Source organism: Pinus tabuliformis, chromosome X (assembly GCF_031772625.1).
Source record: "Pinus tabuliformis cultivar Carrire ecotype Pingquan chromosome X, CPIR1, whole genome shotgun sequence".
NCBI lineage: Eukaryota > Viridiplantae > Streptophyta > Pinopsida > Pinales > Pinaceae > Pinus > Pinus tabuliformis.
This window is the reverse complement of record NC_142308.1, coordinates 48,924,087-48,950,895: the sequence shown is the minus strand read 5'-3', so window position 1 is coordinate 48,950,895 and position 26,809 is coordinate 48,924,087. Positions and strand designations below refer to the sequence as shown.

Below are 26,809 nucleotides of genomic sequence, written 5' to 3'. Positions count from 1 at the left end.
TTGTTCTCCAGAACGGAGCGCCGATAAATTGGTCCATTGGGTAGCGGCGCACCTGGGGTCAGATCAATGGAGTGCTTGACTTGACAGTGCAGAGGAACCCCTGCCGGGGAGGTGAAGATGTCTTTGTACTCCTCCACAATCTTGTCCATTTGTAGCTGCCGTGCAGAGGGACCTCGTTTGGAGGCCGCGGCCACTGTCTTCTTCTTCCCTTGAGGGCGTATCATCAGGAAAACAAATTTCCTGGTTTTGGAAATGATCTTACTGCATTGTTTTGCAGTAATCAAAGAGATGGCGGCAGGTGGTGGTACCTCTGGTATCCTGAACAACTTATTTCCCAATGTAATAATAACAGCACGGGGCCTTGATTCATACACAGCATGTCGCTTCCACAAGTATGGTTGTCCTAGTAATACATCACAAACTTCAAGGGGAGCAATGTCACACAATACCTCATCCGTGAAGGGCTTGATGTTGTATGGAAGGCGACACTGCTGGCTCACGCGAAGATCTCGCCCTTGGTAAAGCCACCCAATGGTGTATGGTTGTGGATGTGCTGTGGTCGGTAAGCCCAACCGCTTCACGACCTCTGCCGAAATGAGGTTCTTTTGACTCCCGCTATCAACAATGAACTGTATCGGGGGCCCTTGACCCACATCTGGGAGTGGAAGAGACGCTCCTCCTCCTCTGGATCTTCGGGTTCATTTTTCTGGATCTTTGCGGTAGCAACAGTGGCGCTGGGATCCGCATCAATGATCTGCTTCCCTTTTTCATACCCCTTATCGGGTTCTGACTCAGAGTCGGAACATGCATCTGATTCTGAAACCTTTAGCTCAGCCACCAGTGACTGTTTGGCCCGACACTCACTTGTGTTGTGAGTGGAGCTCTTATGGAACTCGCACCATTTTCCAGTGTCCTTTCTCGGCTTCGCGGCGTTGCTCTTTGCTTGCAGCTTCAGCTGGTTGTCTTGGGCTGTCCCGCCTTGGCTTTGTCCTTTGTTCTGTGGTTTAGGGGCACCTTTCCCCTGCTTTGGATTCGCAGATCCAAAGTCTCGCTTCTTTTGTTTAAACTTCTGCTCGACTTTGACGGCATACCGGTATGCTGCGCCGAGCGAGGGGATGTTTAGGAACTGTATTTCTTCCTGGATGTACTTGTGCAGGCAGCCACGGTATTTGAGTATCAAATGTTGCTCCGAATCCTTGATACCCAACTTTGTGCGAAGGGTATGGAAAAGATTGGTGAACTCCGGCACATCTTGGTCCCTTCCCTGCCGCAGCGTGGTCCACTTTATGTATTCATCATCATAGCTTCCGACAGGGTAGTACTGCTCCTTGATGGCATCCCGGAATGAATCCCAGGTGGGTGCGGCTGAAAATAGTGAGCCAGTACTTTCATCCTTCTGCTCGCAGTAGGTTTCCCACCAGTCCTTGACGTGGGGGGCTGCTTTGAGAAGAGCAAAAACAATCTTTTCCCGACTCGAAAATTCATGAACAGAAAAATAACCCTCTAGCAGATTTAACCATTTATCTACGGCATCGGCGTCTATCTGACCCTCGAATATGGGGATTTCAAAATTAACTTGTACCTTAAAGGGTGTGGCGTTTCCAGAGGAGCTGCTGGAAGCCAATGCGCTGCTTCTGGGTAGCCGCTGAAGGATCTGCGCAAAGCTGTCCATCATCGCGTTCCGTTGTCGCTCGAGCGCTTCTTCGAGCAAGATTTTGATGGGATCTCCTGCCCCCTCGTCTTTCTTCTCGTCCGCCATGGGAGGCCGTCGGGATTTGCGAGGCTGGTCTTGCAAAGGTTCAACCAGTTCAAGCCCTAACTCCTTATATCCCGACCTTGTTGGGGACATGCAAAGAAAAACAGAGAAAAAGCAGACCGCTCTGATACCACTGATCCAGATTTAAACAGGAACGCAACAAATTACAGAGATAACCATATACACAAAGATGCAGCGGAAATAATACTTCATTTCATTAATGGAAAATACTGACATATGCTTACAAACAGAAATGGCAATAAACTAGCTAGGGCGATGGTAGCTTATCTCTGAGAAGAGATGTGATGGCTACATGCCTCTGAACTGTTCTGAACTGTATTACAATGAGGCTCGAAGGCCTATTTATTGTTGAGAAACAATGAAAAACCCTTCACATACCGAAATCTAACCCTAGAAGATGAAACGCCAAATTGTGGGCCCCGTTTGGGTAAATTGGTACATCAATTTCCCGGGGTTGTAACTTTGGCATACGATCTCCGTTTGACGCGTACGATAGCTCGTTAGAAAGATCTATCCGAGTACTACCACTTTGGGAGGCAACATAGGGCTCGGTCGCCCCAGAATTCCAAAAAAAACGTCGTTTAGGGCCTCAAAACGGCTCCGGAAGTTCAGGACCCGAAAAACTGCTAAAAATAGTAAATTGTGCTACAATTAAGGAAACTGAAAATGCTGAGAAAGACAATGGTGGGGGTCCAGGTGGACCTGGCAGGTGGCCACCAATATCCACCTGGATCAATAAACAACTAAGCACAACAAAACAACCACAACTCTAAAAGCATTTAAGCAAACTATACTACAACAACAGAAATTAATAAAACATAACATTTATTACATGAATCTAAAAAACACTACATATTTCAACAATAATTTAGAAAAAGGCATCACTCAACATCAATCTCAAACAACATAAAATGCCATGTTTCACGAATTGCATGATAACTTGCAGTGGAATAGCGTTACTTAGAGGAAAGGAATCCTTTTGGAACATTATATACCATTTTTTAGCAGAATGGTTGAGACAAAAAAACACCCTTGAACTTTAGATGTCAAGAAAATACAGCCTATATTTCTAACACATTGTTGATTTCATGCCTGCCAACAATCCATGATGTTGCTACTATTAAAAGAAAATCCTTGGTTGACTAGGTTATTGCAGTTGTGTTTTAAAGTGCCTATAATGGCACACTACATATAGAATTTGAAACAATTTACAAAAATGTTCACTTTAAGGCTTTTCTGCATATGTTTTTGGCAATCCCAAAAGGAAATTTCCGAATCTTTCATATAAAAATTAAATGGGGAAACCAACAAGCAGAGAAAATATCATTATTTATGTTCACAGCAGGCCTCTTCTACGCTTGTAATCATTCATAGTTAATGTCAGACTATGCCTCCTTCCATCATTGCTAGGAACTTGCACTCCACAAGTTGACTTGTTAGGATATTCCGACACATAGGAAATAGTTAAGTTCAACTTGGTCTAGTATAGAGTTAGGTAAAGTGTGTTTCTTTACCATTGTACATTTTGTAACTTACAATCCGACGGTCACGATATGTAGTGATCCGACGGTTCACTCTCTCCTCGGTATTACCAACACTTGATCCGTGGCTTGACACCCGATTGGTCCATGAGTTCTATTTAAAGCGCATGGAGGGTCATTGTTCGGGTAATCCGTCTATGAGAGAAAGCTTATGTAAATTTTCATTCTTTGATTAATAAATTGCCTGAAGTGGCCACGTTGGCTCAGGCCGTGGACTGTTTCCCTCTTTGAGGGTTTTAACCACGTCAAAAATACTGGTGTATTGATTTGAGATCTGGTTTTGAGCGGTGTCCTTTTGGTGTTCTTTCTGAGGAACTTACCCTGTAAATTCCTACATGGTATCAGAGCTATTTGAGGGTCGCGTCCGTTGGTGATCCAAATCTGAAGCCGGTAGAACTGCATGCGGTTGTCGTTTCCTAGATCTACTGTTTCTGACTGCTTTCGGGCCGAGAGGACTGCTCTGTTGTGTTCGGAGCATCTGTTCCAGTGAGGAACCCCTTTCGTTTCACGCGAAAAGGTTTCCGGTAGCCCTATCTGCGTCTTTTTTAAGATCTGGAGGTATACAGTGTTTATCTGCAGTTTACTGTTATTTTCTCTCTGGTTATTTCGGTTTCTGTTTATTTAGCTTTTTTTTAATTACCGGATCTATACCTTTCATTTCTGCGTATGCTCTTTGCCCTGCGACTCTGTGCGATCTGGGCAAATCAGAAACAGAAAGGAAGTTTTTTTCTCATGCGTATGCTCTTTTCCCTGCACCTTAGTGTGATCTTGGAAAATCAGAAACATTGAGAAAAATATTTTGTTTCCGGCTAAAGCTAACTTCGAGCCGTAAGGTTCGTTTTTCTTTGCATGTTCGTGTTGGGTTTTGTGTTTTTGTTTTGTAGGAAAAAAAAGCTTTCTCAAGGCAAGCACGCAACCCAAGGCCCCCCCCCCCTTCTCTCTCTCTCTCTCTCTCTCTCTCAAATTTTTTGTATAGATCAATTGGTTCAAAGCTATTTTAAGAGAGTAGAGGTCTTGGGTTCAAATCTCCATTTTGTGGGGGCGTTTTTTTTCATTCCCGCACATTCGCGCACTTTGCCGGCAACTTCAACAATTTTTTTTCAAAAAGCCATAACTTCTTCATCCGGAAGCCTTTTTCAGAGCCGTTTTTTTTAAAACAGCCTAATTTTTCGAGATCTATCCATTGGAACACTTACTTTCAGCATCTTCAGCTTCAGATTTTTTTAAAATGGAAAGTCCATGCCAAGTCATTCTTGACAGCACTAACTACTTCCAATGGATATCCTACATGGAAGATTTACTTAGAAGTAAAGGTCTCTACAGAATAGCCACAGGCCAAGAGAAGAAACCAAAAGATGAAGACAAGGCTGCAAAATGGGAAAATAGACAAGATCAAGCACGTTGTTTGATAGGGATGTCTATTTCTCCTGATCTTAGATTCCATATTGCAGAACTTGATACTCCTCATGAAGCATTGGAACAAATCACTAAAGTTTTTGGGATTAAAAATGAAATTAGAGCCCATCAACTTGAAAATGAGTTGCTTACATTGGATCCTAATAATTTTTCTTGCATTGAAGATTTCTTGTCCAAATTCAAGACCCTTAGATATCTCTTGGAAGGTGTTAAGGTTAAGAAAGAAGATAGTAACCTTATTTATTCCATCCTTACTAAGTTGGGACCAGCCTACTCTGTATTTGTTTCCACCTTCCATTCTACAAGGGAAGCTTTCATTTGTCAAGGAAAAGACTACAAGGCCCCTTCCTTTGACTCTTTTTGTGATTCTTTAATAAGAGAACAAGAAAAACTCTTACACCTTGGTCTTCTTAATCTTGGAAACTCTTCCAAGAAAGCGTTAGCCGCCCAGCAGCAACCAAATTCAAAGAATCCTAAGAAGTCATATCCTAAAAAGAATGGTCCTAAACCAAACAAGGGTCCTAAGCAAACTCACCCTCAAAATGAAAGATCATTTCAGCAAAATGATAAGACCAATAAAAACAAATGGAAGAAGACTGATAGACATTGTAACTTTTGTAATCGAGATGGCCACTTAGAATCTAAATGCTTTAAGAAGATGGAAGCCTTGGAAGCCGCAATGAAGAAACATAACATCCATGTGGAGCATTCTTCAACTTCAACTTCAACTTCATCTTCAGGAATGGCACTTTCTGCATGTCGTTGTCAATCATCTCAGTCTGGTTATGCATTAAATGTATCTTCTTCTTCTCATTCTCATGAGTGGCTCATTGATTCTGGAGCCTCTTATCACATGGCCAAAAACAAAGCCATGTTTTCTTCTTTAAATGATTGTAACACCAAAAATATATATGTTGGTGATGATAGATCTCTTAATGTTGTAGGGACTGGAACTGTTCATCTAGACAATGGTCAGTTTAATGATGTATTATGTGTTCCAACCTTATCCTGCAACCTTCTATCTGTATATCAGATAACTCATTCAGGTGAAGGTAAAATTGTTGAATTTTCACCTCATGATGTTGTAATCAAGGATCTAAGAGATCCTAAACAGATTCTAGCTACTGGTATTGCTGATGATTCCACAAGGTTGTATAAGTTTCACAACTTTGGGTCATCAAATCTTCCCTCAGTATTTGTTGCTCATAATGATGAAGTGAGCAAACTTTGGCATGAGCGATTTGGTCACTTAAACTATCGCTCCCTTCAGCATCTATGTAAAGAAAATATGGTGACAGGTCTTCCTATGGTATCTTGCAGAGATGGTGTTTGTTCCGGATGTGTACTCGGAAAACATCATCGGGACAGTTTTGAAAAACGTGCCTCTTGGCACGCCTCAGCCCCTTTACAGCTTGTGCACAGTGATTTATGTGGTCCACTTCCTGTTGCTTCATTCTCTGGCTGCAAGTATTTCTTAACTTTCATTGATGATTTCTCCAGACGCACTTGGGTATACTTCTTAAAACTCAAGAGCGAAGTATTTAACACTTTTTTGGCCTTCAAAGCCTTTGTTGAAAAACAATCTGGACATCAAATTCTTAAGCTAAGAACTGATAATGGTGGAGAATATGTTAAAAACACATTCATCAACTTTTGCACCGAAAATGGAATTCAAATGCAACATACTGTTCCATACACTCCACAACAAAATGGTGTAGCTGAAAGGAAAAATCGCACCTTAAAGGAAATGGCTAATTGTATGCTGCAATCTAAAGGACTCAGTCTTAGTTTTTGGGCCGAAGCAATTAATTGTGCAAATTATATAATAAATCGCACTCCTACTAAGGTTCTAAAGAATATCACTCCAGAAGAAGCTTGGAGTTCCATTAAACCAGATGTAAGTCACTTTCGTGTTTTTGGAAGTGAAGCATGGGCCCATATTCCAGATGAAAAGCATAAAGCTTTAGAACCTAAGAGTGAGAAATGTACTTTTGTTGGATATTCTGAAGATGTAAAAGGTTATAGACTTATTCCATTTAAGTCCAAAAATGTTATCATTAGAAGAGATGTAAAATTTGATGAAAATAAATCGGCCTGCGAGCCTAGTCCGGCGGATGTGCCACCTCTTCCTATCTCTTCTACTTTTGAAAACATTTCTTCTTCAGATGATGAAAGTGAGGATGACAATCCTCCCCCACCTTCTCAGGATCCTCAACTTCCAAGATGGGTCCGTGCTACTCGAGATGCAGCAGGTGATCTTGCCGGTGATCCTACAGATCAGCGACGTACACGTTCTCAGTTTGAAAGAGCCTCTTCTTTACTGGCTCAAGCTCCAGTAAATCATGATCCTGACACTTTTGCAGAAGCTTCAGGCCATCCACATTGGGAAGCAGCTATGAATGAAGAATATCATTCATTGTTGGCAAATGATACATGGGATCTTGTTCCTCTACCAAAGGGACGCAAACTTGTTAGATGTAAATGGGTTTACATAACCAAGTATGGACCAGATGGGAAAGTTGATAAACATAAAGCTCGTCTTGTTGCTAAGGGCTTTTCACAGGTTGAAGGCATTGACTACACTGAAACCTTCTCCCATGTTGCCAAAATGAACTCTATCCGCCTTGTTCTTTCCCTTGCTGCCTCTTTAAAATGGGAAGTCCATCAGATGGATGTTAAATCTGCCTTCTTGCATGGGGACTTGCATGAAGAAATCTATATGGAACAACCCATTGGCTTCATCCAAACAGACTCCAGCCTTGTATGTCGACTTAAGAAATCTCTTTATGGTCTCAAGCAAGCTCCTCGGGCTTGGTATGCCAAAATGGATAGCTTTCTTTTAGAATCTGGCTTTTCTAGGTGTTATTCTGACAATACTGTCTACACCAAGAAAGTGGGCAACTCTCTTATCATCCTTGTTCTTTATGTTGATGATCTTATTCTTACTGGTAGTGATCCCAACCTTATAAACCATGTGAAGTCCAGCCTTAAAAAGAAATTTGAAATGACAGACTTAGGACACTTACACTATTTTCTCGGTCTTCAAGTCTTGCAATCCAAGGAGGGTATTTCCCTTTCCCAGTCCAAGTATGCTTGTGATATTCTTCGTCATTTTCACATGGAAGACTGTAAGCCAGCCCCTTCTCCCTTTCAGTCTGGAGTGAAACTTTCAGTCTCTTGTACTTCTCCTGAAGTTGATGCTACCTTATACCGTCAACTTGTAGGAAAACTCTTGTATTTAACCCATACTCGTCCTGACCTTTCCTTTGCTGTTGGCCTTGTTGCTCGTTTTATGCAAAACCCCCGTGAAAGTCATTGGAAAGCAGCTAAAAGAATACTTCGTTATGTTCGAGGTACAGTACAGTTTGGGATTCATTACAGTGCCAAAGCAGCTCCTCTATTAGTTGGTTTCACTGATTCTGATTGGGCTGGTGACCCTGATGATCGGAAGTCTACTGTCGGTTATGTCTTCACTCTTGGTTCAGGACCTATTACATGGGCGTGTAAGAAACAGGCTGCCATTTCTCTTTCGTCAGCAGAAGCAGAGTATCGTGGTGCCGTGGAAGCTAGTAAGGAAGCCTTGTGGCTTCGTCAGATCCTATCAGAGTTTGGCTTTGAGCAGCAGCATCCAACCACACTTTGGTGTGATAATCAAAGTGCCATTCAGCTATGCAAAGATCCAGTCCAGCATCAGCGCAGCAAACACATTGAACTACACATGCACTTCATCAGAAAGCTCATTCATGACCATGTTCTTGAAGTGCAATATTGTTCAACAGATGATTAGGTTGCAGACATCTTCACAAAGGCTCTCACAGAGGCGAAGTTCACTAAACTTCGATATATGCTTGGAGTTCAGGAAGTTGTCACTAAGGGGGGATAGGCTCTAGTGCCTCCTTCCTTCTCCTATTGTGTCATATTTGTAAATCCTTCAATCCTATCCCAAGTTTTTCTTAAGGGGGGATGTTAGGATATTCCGACACATAGGAAATAGTTAAGTTCAACTTGGTCTAGTATAGAGTTAGGTAAAGTGTGTTTCTTTACCGTTGTACATTTTGTAACTTACAATCCGACGGTCACGATATGTAGTGATCTGACGGTTCACTCTCTCCTCGGTATTACCGACACTTGATCCGTGGCTTCACACCCGATTGGTCCATGAGTTCTATTTAAAGCGCATGGAGGGTCATTGTTCAGGTAATCCGTCTATGAGAGAAAGCTTATGTAAATTTTCATTCTTTGATTAATAAATTGCCTGAAGTGGCCACGTTGGCTCAGGCCGTGGACTGTTTCCCTCTTTGAGGGTTTTAACCACGTCAAAAATACTGGTGTATTGATTTGAGATCTGGTTGTGAGCGGTGTCCTTTTGGTGTTCTTTCTGAGGAACTTACCCTGTAAATTCCTACATGACTCAATCTTCTGCTTTCTAGCCATAAAAGCTAAAGGGGCCCCTTGAGCACCCCCATACTTCTGCAGTCCAGAAAGTGAAATTGGAAGTTCAAAATCATGCATAGAATACACCTTTGCATCTTCTGATACAGGAGCATCAGTGTCGACAAGCTTTCCATCATCCTCAGCGGTTTCTTTTGCTATGGCTTCCTCTACTTTGGCTGCATCTGCCTCTTTGTTCGCATCAGTGTTGTCTTCAGCAACCTTCGCCTTTGTATCATAATAATTTTGAGATTGAGTCCAATGCCGAGTGAAAGGATCATACCCTGCTTCACCTGCTTTAAGATTAAGGTTTAGAGGCTTGATCTTAGAAGCGTTCTTGAAAATTTCAGCCTTGTTTTTCTTATTCATTTCTGCTAGCATCAAGGCTTTTGCATCCTTGCTTTTGCTTTGAAGAGAAAGGACTTCTAGTTCCTTCAATCTCACTTTAATTCATCCAACTTCTGAATAATCATACCTACTCTCCTCCAACTCTATCTCTCTTCTAACCCTGTCCTTTTCAGCAGCCACATTTGATGGCCTTTTGGAAGCCAACTTATTTTCCTGCAAAATTTGTTTTACAGTTTCTGCAGAATACACAAATTGATTTATCTTTTTTAGTGCATTTATTTTTTCCTCAACTTCTGCTCGACTAATCTTCCAACCACCACTGCGTTCTACTTCCCGTTCCCAATCTGAAAACTCTTTCTCAAGTGGAGGTGAATCAGACACCCTGGCCATCTGCCATCTTTCTACACTACTCTCGCTACCCCAGAAACAATTCAAATACTTGTATGTGGTGCAGTTCTCAAACTTGTATTGTTTATCAGGGTCTGTTGCATTAACATTTTTTACCATGCAAAGACGGCAAGTACTCTGTCCTGACCTAGACATTCCTATCCCAATTCTTACAAAGCAGCCCACAATGATATTCTCAAAGAATGGTTCCATAAACCACTTGGCAAGTTTTGATCTCCTTATTGTTATGCTTCTAATATCTTCAAAGTTGGGAGTGTCAGCAGAGTCGGGACCATCACCATCACTATCTGATTCTTCACCACTGCTTCCACTTCCTTCTCCTTCACTAGAGGATGACAAACTAAGGCTCGGACTCACATGATATTTTCTTCTACTGGGTGACGAATCCCGCCCCTTAGATGAACCAGTATTATCTCTCCGCTTACGCTGAATGTCAGAATCCTGTGCTTTCTACCGCCTTGCTACCAATTCACTCAAAGCATTTTCTTTTACAGACCTTGTCGATTTCACAGAAGAGCGCATCCGTGAAGATGGAGGCCCTGTTTCTTTGCGTTGTTGATTTCTAATCTCGTTTTGGCGAGCCCTTTTATGCATTAAATAATTATCCCTTGCTTCTGCTCGTTCTGCCAAAATCAACCCCCAATCCAGTTCAGACATTTTCCCAAGTTGCTCCCTATCTTCATCATCTTTGTATAAATCACTTCCTATGGATAATTCGCTATCAGAATCATCACGGCAACCCCTGTCATCATCATCCTTGTCACCAGAATCAAATCTATTTTTCAAGGGCATTCTTGACCCAGAAGCCTTCCTATTTGTTGTCCCAGGATCATCTGAATCATCTTCATCAATGTATTTCGAGTCACTACCATCATCTGAATCAGAATCTTCCAGTCTCCCTTTCGCAGGATTTCGGTTTTGCTTTCCATCATTGGTAGATGTTCGACCAGTTGCTTCTAGCAGCAAATGCTCCAGTTCAGCCATAAATTTTTTTTACCCCTCTAAACACCCACGCCGATTGAATAGTCCTTCGTTCCCTAGCTAGAGCAAAGACTGCAAATACCACTCCTCAATAGATCTTCAAAACCTAAAACCTACTGTCCATCAAACAGATTAAAATTGTGAGAGGCAAAGCACACCATGGAGCTTAATAAATTTACATCACCGACATTACGTTTTGTAATACATGGTCCTTGATCAGCGCTAGAGTCATACAAAACAAAACCGTTGCAAATAGCTTAAGCCCCAATCCCACGTTTTTCATAGGGAGAGAGACAGGATGAAAAAGAAGGGTTTCCTTAATAAAAACTGGATATTGTGGGCCAAACAAATGTAAGAAAAACAACAACTACCATAAAACGACATGAATCTGAAAGAGCTCAATAAATCAAAATCTTCTCCACTCCAGAAACTCGCTTGTTCTTCCGCAGAAACCCTAAAAAATCCAAAATACATAAAACAAACCATAAAAAGCCTTGAAGGAATAGAGCTGGAATACCTGTTCTGCCATGGCTGCAGGAATTCAAGACTTCTAACTTTGCATTTCAAGGCCTCGGCCGCTCCCGCTCCTACCTGAGAAGTTACAACATTTTCGATGGAAAGATGCCGATATCATTTTTCTCACCAGCGTTATGAGGGAGGATTTCTTCTGCTTCATCATTGTGATGGTCTTTTTTTTGCGCATGAGGCGAAGGTTCAGAACTCGAGTCTCCTCGACAATGGGGCCAAAATGTTGGCATTCACATATGAATCATACAATTCACCCAATTCCACATTAATTGTCAACCTGGGGCTTGACTGGTTATTTCAAGGCTATCATGCAAGTTATATGCAGGCCACAGTTTCCCTACCCAATATTGAACATTCAATCATAACATAACAATGTGTAACAACAAGTAATAACTATAACAACAATCATATTAACAACAAGTTAAGACTCACAACAACACACTAAAATCATTGCACAACAAGGAAATAACACAACATAAATAAACCTATGCACACAACTAATCCAACAATGCTTGGTCAGGAGGGTGGGCCCAACTCCCTGATCAGGGTTGCGGCAAGATCAAGAACTATAAAATGCCTAGAAGATCAGAAATTGTATTAATCAAAATAACATCATAGAGGTCTGTCATTACAACTCAAACCATGGTTGCATAATATTGCAAGGGTCAAGCAATGATCACTGAAATACTATCACATTTTCATAATTCTCTACCATCTTACTAAATCTGAAGTTCGTCAGTAGATTACTACCATATCGTTTAATTTTCAAGGTCACATTTGTTACAACAAATGCTCTAGGTTCACAATATCAACCTAGACATGTTCATTCCACTTTTTTTATGCACTTGCATACTACAATTATTCATCCACAATGGATAACTATGCACATAAGTAATGAAGAATCCGACATAACCATGAGTGTGCTAATGTATTACTCTAACTGGGTGCTAGGCATAATTCATTATTTGAATATATTGTATAGTGGGCATATTACCAAACAAATCGGTCCACCAATTTAATACCCTACACTTAAACATTAGTGCAATTCATGATTGACTTCGGTTTGGGCATAATTATTATGCTTAATTTAGAGAATCTCCATTAAGTTTCTCTCAACATAACATTTCCATTCCACAACGCTTTTCCACTAGAATGTCAACCATGGTTTTGGATTTGTAATTCCAATTTCTGTTGGAATTACCACAATCTAAACGTTGGAGTTATAACATGACTTGTTACCAATGTTAAACATAATAATATTGCCCATGGTTCAACAAAATTTCCAATATCGATTTTATCCATTCATTTTAAATTTTTAACGAAAGACAAAAAAAATTGCCCACACTTTCTGGAAATCAATTCAATATTAAAATTGCAAGGTTACCGAAGTCATCTAGATTCTCTAAAAAATCAAGTCCCTAGTGCATTCAAAAACTGACATCCATAATTTTGGCTAATGCTAATGTTCTAACCATTTTACCTCTCAACACTTCTCTAGATTTCTCACAAAGTTTTGGATAGTAATTTCCCATCATCATTGTTTTATCGCACTTGGATCAATTATTTACTTGGTAGCTGCAAACATTCTATAACACAATACTTTATTTACCTTTCTCAATCCCAAAGAGCGTTGCTGCAGTGGGATAACATTTCACGCAATGCAGATGGTAGGATCCTACAACTATGAGCTCGAACCTGTGAGCTCTAATGCCACTTGATGCAGCCAACCCAAGGTTTCTATTTTCCCAGCCTCCACACCCTACTAGGAATTCCATCATGCTTATTGGCTGAACAACCCCACCAAGATCCAACCCTCCCTGGTGCAGGGGTCTCGCAGACTGCAGAGGCTAATTTACAATCTTGGCCCAAATCGTAATTTTTTTGGGAGTCCTTCCTTGTTACGCTGACTTCAAACCTTCAGTTGACATCTTGGGAGCAAAAAACAATCTTATATAACCTGTAAAAATGCCTTGAAATAAGTATGGAGATTGATTGTTACAAGGGATTCAACTATGCCTCCATGACAGGAAATAAGTTGCATTAAAGCAGTAAGCTTCGTAGCTGACCAACTTGATCTTTCTCTTCTTTTTCTCATGATACTTGATCAAATATTTGAATCAACGACTAATTTCCTTCCAGCGTAAAATGGGTAAATTGTTATTCATGCCCCCACTTTGTTCATGGTCTAGGGAACACAATTGCATGGCTTCGACGCCAGGCTCTAAACACAAACCGAATCGGTGTCACACTCACTCTTGATTTCAATCAACTTCACTCCATCTAAGCCAACCCCGAACTCGGGGGTCTCTACTCTGGTTCTCTCCTCAAGAACTCAAACTCGCCCTATAACTTGATATGGTGCAAATTGACAGGTCTGTGCTACATCAACAATTGACTATTACTATCGTATACTCACTGTACAAGTATGCTAAGGAAATTCAAGCTTCTCCAGACCGAGCATTAATATGTGCTCCATCAGGAATCATGGTATACACCACACATGTACAAACACATATTCACAAAAACACATTGTATTTCTCTAAACATAGTGTATGTACAGAGAACATAGGAAACCTCTCTTCCCAAGCTGTCTCTCCCGAGCTTTTCTCTCCAAAACCTTTTCTGCTACTACAAAATTGTTGGTATGGGCTATTATGACTAATAAGATTCCAACATGGGATATCTTGCAACATCGTTTAAGATTAGGCCAGGGTGGTGTGCACTTTGGCAGGCTTCGTGGGAGTCGATTGATCATATTTTCATGCACGACACATTTTTAGTGTGGGTCTGGGACCTTTATTATTCCATCCTGGGCCAAAACGTCATTGCTTGGGGTTAACTGCCTCTGTTGCTTGGCAATCTTGGTTGGGAGATACGGCCACTCTCCCTTTTTGGGATCTCTCGTTGATTCTATGCTGAGGGATTTGGATTGCACATAATAAGGAAATATTTATGGATTCTCCATCTTGTCCTAAAAAATCTGTAGTAGAAAGTTTGGAAATCCTAAAACATTTTACAAAGGTTCCTCTCCTTCCTATGGTCGGGTCATTGTTCTTGAGAAGGTGGCTTTTTCAAAAACATGGGGATATTTTGATGGGGCTTCCCCAGGAAATGATTTTATTTTTGGTGGGGATTTCATCCTTCATCTAAATGATAAACATTATTTTCATGTGAAGATGGGCCTGGGCAGGGTTCTAATAATTGGGTTGAGATTGTTACATGTCAAGCTCTTGTTTTTGGTTGTTGAAAAGGGGGTCACACATTTTTAGTGCTTTGGGGATTCTCTTAATGTTATTAATTGGGTGAGCTGTATCCAATGTTGTAGAAACTTATTGCATGTTGATATTGTGGGTGACATTCAGCGTATTATGTTATTTTTCACATCCTTCTCATGTTGCCATGTTTACAGGGAGAGGAACAAGACCATTGGTGAGATTTTTAAAGTAGGCATTCTCATGGATCCGGGATTATGGGTGGTGACTAAGTACAGGGGATCTAAGTAGTGCCAATTTTATTACAGACCTTACTTAGAAGGTCCTTTTTTTTAATTATCACTCTATATTTACATTATGCTCCATACACTTCATATGCAGCGATTTTTCTTGTTTATCGTCTTTAGGACAAACTCATATTTATGTTTTTAATTTTCTAATAAAACAAAACTTATAACTTCTCTCTATATTTTTATGAACTTTTGATAGATATATACTCACATACCTTCATATGTATTTTTTTTTTAATTTTTCCGAATATCTAAACTATTCAAACAAAACAGAATATTTATAAAATTGTGTATATACAAAATGTATTTTTTTTCTTTATAAATACAAATACAAAATTTATTTTCGTAAAAAAGGGGGTTAAAACATGTTAAATCACATTCCAAATCATTTTTGTGGAAGAGAATGTTCATTTTTATTGAAACAATATCACATTAAATAAATATTATATTAAAAAAGAATTATTTTATTTTAATTATGTTGAATATATGTTAGAATGAGTCTTAATAATAAGACAATTTTTATGTCCTTTATCAATAAATTTTATTATTAATATTTTTTATAAAATTTTGAATTAGAAACCAAACTCTATATAAATTAATTAATTTACGTTTTATAAATTAATCTTCAAATTTTGATTTATAAACTTTTTCGCCAGGAGTCTCTTACAAGAAAAGAACTCTTAAAGAACTTTCAAAACACCATAAACTTAATAAAAACTCCATTATTTAAAAAATATCACCCACCTTCCTTTACTTGCAAATGGATAATAATTATAGCTATAGAGTATAATATATGAAATGGGTCCATGTCATAAAATTGATTTGAAAATGATAACGGTGATATTTTATTGTGCACTAGGTATATGCCACAATTTTAATTTTGACAACGATGACATTTTCTATAATATGTTATGGAAAGTGATTGACATTTCTATTATTGTTAGATATTGTATCTTATCTTTTGTTCCTGTGCTATTTACTCATTTCACTTTAAAATTAAAACCTATAATATGTTGTAGGATTTGGTGATGAATGGTGTTTAGTTTAAAATTTGAATTCATATTTTTTTTTTCTTTCTTTTCTGGATTTATATTTGAAAATTTCTTAACTTATTTGCTTTTTATTGTTTTCACTTTTTTTAAAGAAATATATAAAAATTAATAATAATTTATATATATATATATATATTTTTATCCTTAAAAATTTCATAATTTATTATTTTCTAATTATTTTTTCTTTATTAATTTTTGTTTTTCTTTGCTCTTCTCTAACCACTTATTGATTATTGATTTTTAACTTATATATTTATATTTTCAAATACTAATTTATATATAAATAAAGATTCATTTCTTTAATACTTCTCAATTATTACTTTGTTTTGTTAATTTTATCTTTATGCTTTTATTTTTAATATTTTTTAATTAACTTTTATTTAATAATTTTCCTTTCTCTTTTCTTGATTTATTAATAACTTATTTAATAATATTTTTTAAATTAATTTATATAGGATAGATTCATTTTGACTTCATTTTTCTCAATTAATGTTTTCGTTTATTTTTTACTAGATGATTTTGTTTTTAATATTAGATTTATTTATATTATGTAATACCTTTATTTTAATATATAATATGTAATACCTTTATTTTATTTTCGTGTGTTTAAAAATTAAAATTAAAATATATCTTTTAAAAACTAATTTATTAATTTTATAGGTTTTATATATTATTTTATTAATTTTAATTAAAATAAATAATTCAATTTATATATTTATTTATTAATTTTACTTGGAATAATTAAGTATAAATAATATAAAGTATTTTTATATTTTTATTAAATTTAAATAATTTAATGTATGTGTTTTATTTTAATAAAATACAAAAAAAATTATTATATTATATTTTTTTATAAATATAAAATAAGTAATTTTTTTATTGGGCGTAGAATAAAAAGTGAGAGGTTGTTTTATTAAGATAATTTGTGGTTAAAAAGTAATTTATTCTAAATTTGTTAGCAAAAAATTAGTGATGTTAAGAGCTAGTGTGGACTTGGATGACCCTGGATTGTGACTACTCAAACCACAAATTAAACATGCTAGTCATCTCACAGCTCACATTACTTAACAAACAAACAAAAAACCATAAAATTTATAATTTATACATATCAATCATAGTTGGTTGATACATATATAAAATTAAAATTTTATTGAAAAGTATTAAAATAAAATTATACTAAATATATTTTAAAATAAAAATGTGTTGCAATATAAAAATAATAATAAATTTATTTTAGTATAGGAATAAGTTATATATATATATATATATATATATATATATATAATCAAAATTTTATTGAAAAATATTAAAATAAAAATGTGTTACAATATAAATATAAATGAATAAATTAGTTTAAATTCATTTTAACTATTAATTTATAAAATATTTACTAAAATTAAATGAAGTTAAAAATAAGAAAAATGATTATATAAATATTTGATATATGTGGACTAAATATGATGTGTAATAAGTAGTTAATATTGCTAAAAACACTTAGAGGTCTTCTTTTGACCTGAGTTTCTTCGGGGCAGAGAGTTTCTTTCTTTCTTCGGGTCCTATTTTTCCATTGTCAGATTCTGGCATATTTTATTGGCATTTTTCTGGAGGTTTAATATGGGTGAGGAACTACTTTATTATGGCAAGGATAGCCCTTAAAGTGGGCATGCATACCCATCCCATGAAGATTTTATTTTTAGAAAGGATTGCCCATTTGTTTCACCTTCCATTCATATTTGAGTGGAAGTGTTTCACTTTCCTCAAGGCTTATTTACTTTTCCATCAAATCATCCAGATAATGCACAACATCTGGATGTTCGAGGCCTGATTCCTTCTGCTAAGCATGCTTTGACTTTGGATACAACAAGCCCTAATTACAATAAGCATCATTTGACAATCTCTAAAGAAACAAAATTCAAATATTTGAATGGTAATAGGGGATGATATTCCCCTTTCATACATTCTACAACTTATGTATAGGGATCTACTTGGTCAATTTGCTAGGAAGGTGGTTAAACATTCTTCTATACAACATTGGATCAATTCCAATTGGGCTCTTATTACCAATTTTTTTTGCTATTCCACATATTTCCTAAAGCTTGATTATGTGTTATCCTCAATAAAGTAGATGAAGTACAGACTCTCCTATCCTCCAACTAATGTTGGTGAAAATCTAGGTTGATGATTTAAAAGTGGAATATGGATTACGACGCTTCATGTAGCCCCAAGTGAATGCAAAAAAAATGAACCCTCATCCCAACTTTATCGACGACATTCTATAACAAATCGGTTTTGGAAAAAATAGGAAATCATATTAGCCAATTTGTTGGTTGGGAGGAAGTTTTCCTTTTCAAGCAAGATGGATGAGTGGCGTGGCAGTAAGTGAATGTCAAACCCAACAAACGTTTCCTGAAGAATATTGAATTGGTATTCAACGAGGTGGTTTGGAATCAAAATATTGATTATTGAAAGGTGTTCTTCCATTGCTTTTCTTTCCATGAGGTAGGCCACCTCATCTCTAATTGCACACGAAAGAAAAATTCCACTCATCCAAAACTTTTGGATTAAGAAACTTTTGGACATGAAGATTGAGGCCTCGAGACCCAAGAAGAAGGATCCTATGGATTCCAAAGTCAAAGACACAGAGGACGATCATCCTCCCTCCCTAGGTAAGTGGTTTCATACCCTCTCATTTTTTCCTATAAAAAATAATGATAAAATTGATCATGATGGTAATATGATTGGGAAAGTTTCCAAAGTTATGTCCCTTATAGCAACGTCTCTAGTCCCTTCAATTCAAGGTCTCTCCCTCTCTAAAATGTTCCCAAATGTCAAGGAGAATGATGTCTTTCCAAGTCTGATTTTTCGTTATGGTTCCAACTCTTCATGCAACTCTTGTGGGAAACCTCCTTCTGCAGATTATAAGGACGTTCGTTCATCAAAAGAGGCCTATGTTTCTATTGGCCTCAATGTTAAGTGAATTTCTCTCTATTCATCTTCCTCGACTCGTAAAGATGTTTTAGCGTCTGGCAGTTTAGGCGTGGATGCCCCTGCCAGTTATGCTAGTCACAAATCCTTGCTTTCTAAGGCCCAGTCTAAGGTTAGGGAAGACATTCTAAGTGGCAAAAATACCATAATCTTCAAGACTCTTAGAGAAAATGCCCCTCCCACAAAGGAAAATGAAGATCTTGTCTTTGAGTATTAAGGAGTTTGGGGCCAACCCCAAAAAATTGACTCTAAATTGCCTCATTTGAGCTCACATCTTGCATGTTATCATGCTTCAAGAAACTATGTCATCGGGCACCTATATGGTTTTGATTTTAGAACCTTGGAGTAGGAATTAAACTTTCTTCTCATTAGATTTGGAAGGTTTGTTAGGTGGTTTTCTTATGACCTTGCGGTCTGATCTGTTGGTTTTACTTTTCCCAATATTTTCCAAATATATAGTGATTGATTTTGTTTCAAACAAACTAGAAGAGGCAAGTCAACATGTTATTCCAATTACAAATGCTAATGATGCATTAAAGAAGTCGAAATGTTTCTTTGAATCACTCTCAGAATTGGAAGTAGTTCATAAATTAGAGCTATGATGCACGATATGGAAGCCATTGGAATTAAAATGGACACCCCTATCATAGCCTTTTTCAAGGCCCTCTATCCTACATATTCTCACTATCTTCAATCCTTACAAGTTAGTTCCCAACTCAAGGACGATACTTTTCACACTCTTGTGGAGGCATTTGCAGGAAAGGAGAAAACTTTTGGGAAGAGGAATATAACTTTTTCAATCCCCTAAAGAAGTTGTGTGCCTTCCACAAACAGAGAGGAATCAGTCACAAGATTCTTCTAAAGGAAGATTTGGTAGAATAGGACATGGAAGGAAGAATAACAAAGATAGTGGGGATAAATATCATCAAGGAGGAAAATATGTCTCCATTATATTTGTTGTAAGATTTATAAACCTTGTGTGATTTAGTTAGAAAACATTGGAATAATATTTAATATGTTATTGAAAACAAAAATAAGAATAACGAGTTGGAAAATTGGATCTGTGTTTATTTACGTAGGTTGCTCCAATAGGTTTTTCAATTTGAAGCTAAAACCAAAGAAGCCAACTCATCAAACATGTAGAAGAAAACATGTATATCCACTAATTATTTTTTAATATATATTCCTATTACATAAATTAATAACCATGCATAGTGAAGACCCTTAGGCATATTCCCTTTATGTAAAACTTACCAAATGGTACCTAAAATACCATATGGGGTCAAGGACACCAGAGACAATGCATGTTTCATGGTTGGACACCTTGATCATAGTGCCTAAAGCCTACAACGTTCATTTCCTTGTGCAAGGTTCTTATTTTCCTCTTCAACCATGGCTTAGGCCCCTAGACCCCTCACTACTATCCAAAACCAATTAATTGTAGCCACTTTCCACTTAAATTCTAAAGATCTCATAGAAAGGTCATATGTGGTGTTGCAATTTATCTTTCATCATGCTTAAGCCTTGGAATCTTTGATAAATTCCTAAGTCCCTTTTTATGCTTCCCTAACCATTGATAAGTTATAAAGACCCATCATGGTTACTAAAAGCATCATAATATCCCATGGTAAAGCACTCATATTTTAGACTCGTGGTTATCAACTAGAGGTGTTTTCCATGGTGATTGAGACTAACAAGCATCATTTTTGGAATAAGGTTGTTATTGTTAACTCATAACCTTGGTTGGGACTATAATTAACCTAATCATGGTGTCCTTTAGACACTTGGAAGAAAATGGTTTCTAGAAAAGGTCTAATGTGGTGGTTTAAGGACTTACCCATAGCACTTGAAACTGATAAGAAATGTTTAGGGCTATAGGTTCCTATTTCCTTCCCTTAACTGCAACGATATACTTGAGACCCATTAATGATGCCTAAGTATAATGCATTAAGCGACTCAAATGTGAAAGAATCCATATAGACATCTCAACTCAATGTTTCTAGGTGTTGTTCATGGTGCTTGATCTCAAGAAGGTTTACTTAGGAGGGTGACAATTTCCCACTTTACCATGCTTATACCTCAACATTTCCACTACAAAATGCATACTTATGATGCTTGTACCCTACTTAGAGGTGAGAGAACCCTAAAATCTTCCTACATATTAGTTTTTGGTTTACTAAAATGTTTGAGCCTAACATATTTCTCTTCAATACCCCTATGGTCATTCAAACATATCAAGATTAATGTGTATATAACGAATCTCCCTTTTGCCTAAATACATTGGAGCCCCAGTTGTAAGAGATCTTTCAGAATAAAAGTTTGGGAAAAGCTCGTGCAAAGTATGGAGAAAAAATATATTGTTGGACCTTTAGGACACTCAACCTTGCTATTAGACTTACCTTTCTTAAATTACTTTTGAAATCCATCCTTATGTACCTATTATCATCCTTGGAAACCCCTAAAGCCATGCTATAAAAAATAAGAAACATACAAAGATCCCTCCTTTAGGGGGGAGCTAGAGAGTAAAAAAATGGGCCCTTGTCACATGGGAAAATTATACTATCCTAACCACCTAAGGGGACTGTTACTAAGAGACCCTAAAATTCTCACTAAATCATTAGGATCCAAAACTTGGTGGTGGTGGCTTAAAAGCCCAGAAGATTTATGGAGTAAAATATGGAAGGAAAAATGCATGCCATGAACAAACGATAGTTTGTTGATTTGGATGGGGGTTGGAATTAAGGGATATTATCTTTGGAATTTAGTTTGGAATAATAGACACCTGATTCAAGCTCACAAGTTTTGGGTAATCATGCACATAAATTTAGCCCCATTTTTAGAGGATTCTTGGTAACAATGGTCCAACTTAAAAAAATGAGAGTTGAATGAGCTAAAAACTTGTTTGATATTGCAAGGTAGAGTAGCGGTCCGATAGTATTGGGTGCAACCTCAATCTCAACAACAATGGAGGCAATGGGAGAAGTGCAGGCACTGGCCAGTGAACATAAGCTTAGAAACACAGGGAACCATCACAAAAGAACTAGAAATTTGAATAATTAAAATCCAATATGGGAAATATATCCTCTAATGAGGAAATTGGCCTAAAGGATATTTTAACTGAATGGAGGCTTACATATTACTAGTTGGCATAGAAGGGCACCCCAATAAAAGTAAATGGAAAAAGCTATGGGACTCCAAACTCGGACCCAAGGTGGTCCATTTTCTTTAGTTTCTCATGTAAAACAAGTTATTAACCTAGGACAATCTCCAAAAAAGTGGTTTTGAAGGTCCACCTAGACTCTAGCTTATGCTGGAACAACATAGAAACAACTGAGCATCTACTTAACAATTATAGATTTTCATAAGAAATATGGGATCACGTGGCCACAATTTTCAGACGATCAAATTTGAATGGAACCAATATTCATTCAACACTATAAGAATGTAACTTTGGACCTTTTACAAGTGTTATAGTGAATAAAACATGGCAAAATTTTCTAGGATTTATAATGTGGTACATATGGAAGGAAAGGAACATAAGAATATTCAAATATTAGTCATTAAATCTAGACACTATTGGAGCTCCATAATGTGAAGTATAAGAGAAACAATCCTCACAACCCCTTGGTTTGAAAAAGATTGGGAATGTAGTTCCAAGGAATCATGCATTCTCACACTTTTGGGTGTCAACCAATCCTTCATAATTTTCAAGCTCCACATGGACAAAAAGATTTTGTAAATGAAAATAAAGCTTACATTTTAAAGCCACAATATAATATGATCCATTACCTTTGCGTGTTTCAAATTTCCTTAGCAATTGTTGCATTACCATAGTGGCTTGTCAAGAGTGCCTTGAATAGAAAATGAGGATGAACACTAAAATATGATAAGAATGATGAGATGAATATCCAATAGTAAGATAAAGTGGAAAACTAAGTGAGCCATAGGTGATGGATTTCTCATTAGCTAGGAAGTTTGTTGTGGAGAGTAAAAGAGAGCGAGCTATACATGTGAGTATGTATATTTCCACATCATATTTCGAGACAGAAATATCAGATAGTAATTTAAAATGGAATTATGAAATTGCAATCCTTCAATATGGAAAGATCCAAAGTATGATGTGTCGAAGGTAATATCTTTGATAACAAGGCTTGCGAAATAAAAATTCCCCGATAGACAAAAGTCCGACAAACAACGCCTTTGTTATTAAAACTTTTTCGGCAGAATCCTTTTTCATAGGTTTAATTGAATCTCACTTGCGATATTGGAAGTCCCGATATATAGGGAAAGCATCATGAAGTCAGACCCTGAGATAAAAACATTTCGTAACTTCATAAATAAAACGTACGATATAAAAATTGTTCGATATTGAAGGATTTTAATGTATCACATGGGAATATTACCTTATCGATACATCAGATATTCAAATATAAGAGATAAATAATTTGGTAATATTTTATAAAATATCTCTGATATAATATGAACCCGAGAGTCCAAGCAACCTGAAAATTCAAAGTCACGAAGAAAATATCTCGGAAAGGTTGTTCTCTTAAAAATGAAACAAAAATCAGAGGACCAAGATTCTTGAGATTTACTAGATATAGACTCTAAATAATCTTGGGAGGGAAAAATGTGACTAAAGTGGATGGAAGATGATTGAGTGCAATGTAATGGTTCAACTCAACTCGGCAAATGGACGATTCAGAACAGGCAGAGGTAAAATTGTGGACAAGAGTATTTGCTGCAAGATTTTGTGATTTTCCTTTGCTTGTGGGCCTTCTTTAATTTAACATTTAAAGTGTGAGGAGTTGTAGACCCACAACAAATCTAAGCACAAAGAAGCTAAGAATTTATTTCGGTTGCATCAATGAGAGGCAGAATATGATTATTGACTAATCTCATAAATTTTCGAAAAAAAAGAAAAATGAAGAGAAGCGCCAATGTAGAATACAAAAATTTTGATGAGAAAGCAAATAATTCCCTGGACATGTTAATGGTATGGAAAGCACTGACTACTCACTTATTTCTAAATCTATTTAAATTGGCTAATAAAATTAAAGCCTCCAAATCAAGCCAATTAACACTTGCAAAAAACTTAAAACAAAAATAAGTAGTAAATTACGAAAAAGAGAAAATTGACAGTAGATGAAGATGAACATGTCTATGCATACTTGGAAGAGTTTAATTGTAAGTTTACCTTGTATATCTCGACATTCTCCAGTGTATTATCTTCGATTTTTCATATGTTCAAAACCATCTACTTATTTAATCTAAATTAACCATTAAGTAATGAGCTATTGATTTATATCCACTTCATATTGAAGAACAAGAGTGGTGCACGAGATCACTTAGCCATGCTTGAGAAATTATTATTTCAAAAGTACCTAGCTATAATGGAGCAAGATAAACAAGTGCACCATAATAATAAATATGATCTGAAAAACTAGATGGTAAATATGCTTCGAGCCACTCTTTACCAAAAATCTAGTGAATATTAAGGTAAATGTTTGGGTTTCATTACCTGTTTATTAAAAATCAACAATATTGAAATAAATAAAAACAAGAAAGAGAAATATAACTACACTAATTCTACTCCAAATCTAACTGACTAAGAGAGCATATGACTAGGTATACTAGATAAAAGGCGCACCAGTACTTTATTTTGCAAGTATTACAGCTTGGAGATCGAAGATTGATAGAAAAATGGAGTTTCCCAAAGCATCGATCCTAACACCGTACAAATATCATGAATGGAAGGACCAAATGGCTCGATACCTTCATCATAAAGGGTTGTACAGGATTACCATGGCTACAGAAGTGGAACCCACCTCAGCCATAGAGAAATCCAAGTACCTCAACCGTATGGATGAGGCCCACGGATCCATATGCATGTGCATCTCTCCAGAGTTGCAGTTTCATCTATCTGCCTGCAATACTCCCAATGAGATTTGGAAAAAGGTTGAAGAGCTCTATGGGAAACAGGATGAGATGAAAGGACATCTGCTCGAAGTGGAGCTGCTATCATTGGATCCACGGAACTATGACAGAATTCAAGACTTCTTAACCAAATATAATGATCTATTGCTGCAACTCAAGGGTTGTGGAATTGACAAATCCAAGGAGGAGAGTCGCCAAGTTCTCTCTATTATGTCAAAGCTCGGACCAGAATACTCCGTCTTTGTGTCTACATTTCATTCAGTAAGGCTCGCAACAGGTAAATCCTACACTATGCCTTCTCTCAAAGAATTTATGGAGTCCCTTATTTTTGAGCAAGATAAACTCATTGGCATGGGGAAAATCAAACCTCCAAAAGCACATGCATTTGTTGTGCATGATGGCAGCCATAATAAAAATCACAGATCTGATTCCAATCAGAAAAATCAGCAGCAAAAAGACAAAGGAAAAGCACATTCCCATCCAAAGAAGGAAGGGAACACCAAGCCCTTCAATGACTCCTCTGGCTCGAGAAATGAGAAAGGGAAGAAAGGAAACAGATGCACCTACTGTCAAAGAGGATTCCATCCAGAATCCTCTTGCATGAAGAAACAAATTGACCAAATGGCAGAAATTCTTCAGAAGCACAACCTTGGGGACCACATCCCTCAAGGCGCCAAGAAGAAAACTAAGGATCCGCGACACGGGAAAGGTAACAATTTTCATGCTTTAGTTGCAATTAATTCTTCTCCTGATGCATGGATTATAGATTCTGGTGCATCACATCATATGGCTGCTGCAAAGGAAGTCTATTCCTCTTTGGATGCATGCAAAGGACCTCCCATCCTCATGGGAGATGACTCACCTATTGAGGTCACCGGAAAAGGTAGAGTGGAACTTTTACACGGAAGCTTTGAAGATGTGCTTCATGTTCCAAAACTTTCGGTAAACCTGCTTTCAGTTTATCAGATCACTCATTCTGACACCGGAAAGAGAGTGGAATTCACTCCAGATGCAGTGAACATATATGATCTACATAGCAATGCCAAAATTGCAACTGGTGAGGTAAACAATGGAGCCAGACTGTATACATTTTCTGAATTTATTGAATCTGAATCCTCCTTATTGCTTACACGTACTGATGATAGTAGTAGGCTTTGGCACGAGAGGTTTGGTCACTTAAATTATAGGTATATGCAGCAGCTAAGCAAGAATGAGATGGTGGAAGGCTTGCCAAATATCAGTTTCTCCAAAGGAGTTTGTGAAGGGTGTGTTCTTGGCAAACATCCTAGAGAAAATTTTGACACCGGCAAGACTCACAGAGCATCCTCTCCTCTAGATCTGATCCATAGTGATCTCATGGGGCCTTTTCCTCATCCTTCCATCAACAAAGCAAGGTATGTGCTTACATTTATTGATGATTTCTCACGGTATACTTGGGTGTATCTTCTCAGGAACAAATCTGAAGTTTTTGAGCACTTTGAAGAATTCAAAGCCCTAGTTGAGACACAGTCAGAGAGAAAGATCAAAGCCCTCTATACAGACAATGGGGGGGAATATGTTAACACAGCACTTCGGAACCTTTGCCTTCAGTACGGCATACAGTTGCAGTACACAGTTCCATACACTCCGCAGCAGAACGGAGTTGCTGAGAGAAAGAACCGATCTCTCAAAGAGATGGCTTCCTACATGTTGCATGCCAAGTCACTGCCTCATAAGCTTTGGGCCGAAGCACTTAATTGTGCTAACTACATCCAGAACAGATCTCCTCATAGGTCTGTCAAGGATCAGACCCCCTTTGAGGCTTGGAGCGGCACTAAACCAGAGGTCACTCACCTCCGTGTTTTCGGCTCTCGAGCATGGGCCCGGATCCCCTCTGAAAAGAGGAAAGCTCTTGATCCACAGA

The 26,809-nt window shown here is 37.4% G+C and overlaps 1 pseudogene; it reads right to left on the bottom strand.

The window, feature by feature from the left end:
• Window positions 1–3,113: 3,113 nt before the first annotated feature.
• On the bottom strand, window positions 3,114–11,015 carry LOC149138271 (protein RTF1 homolog; annotated as a pseudogene).
• Between the last annotated feature and the right edge of the window lie 15,794 nt (window positions 11,016–26,809).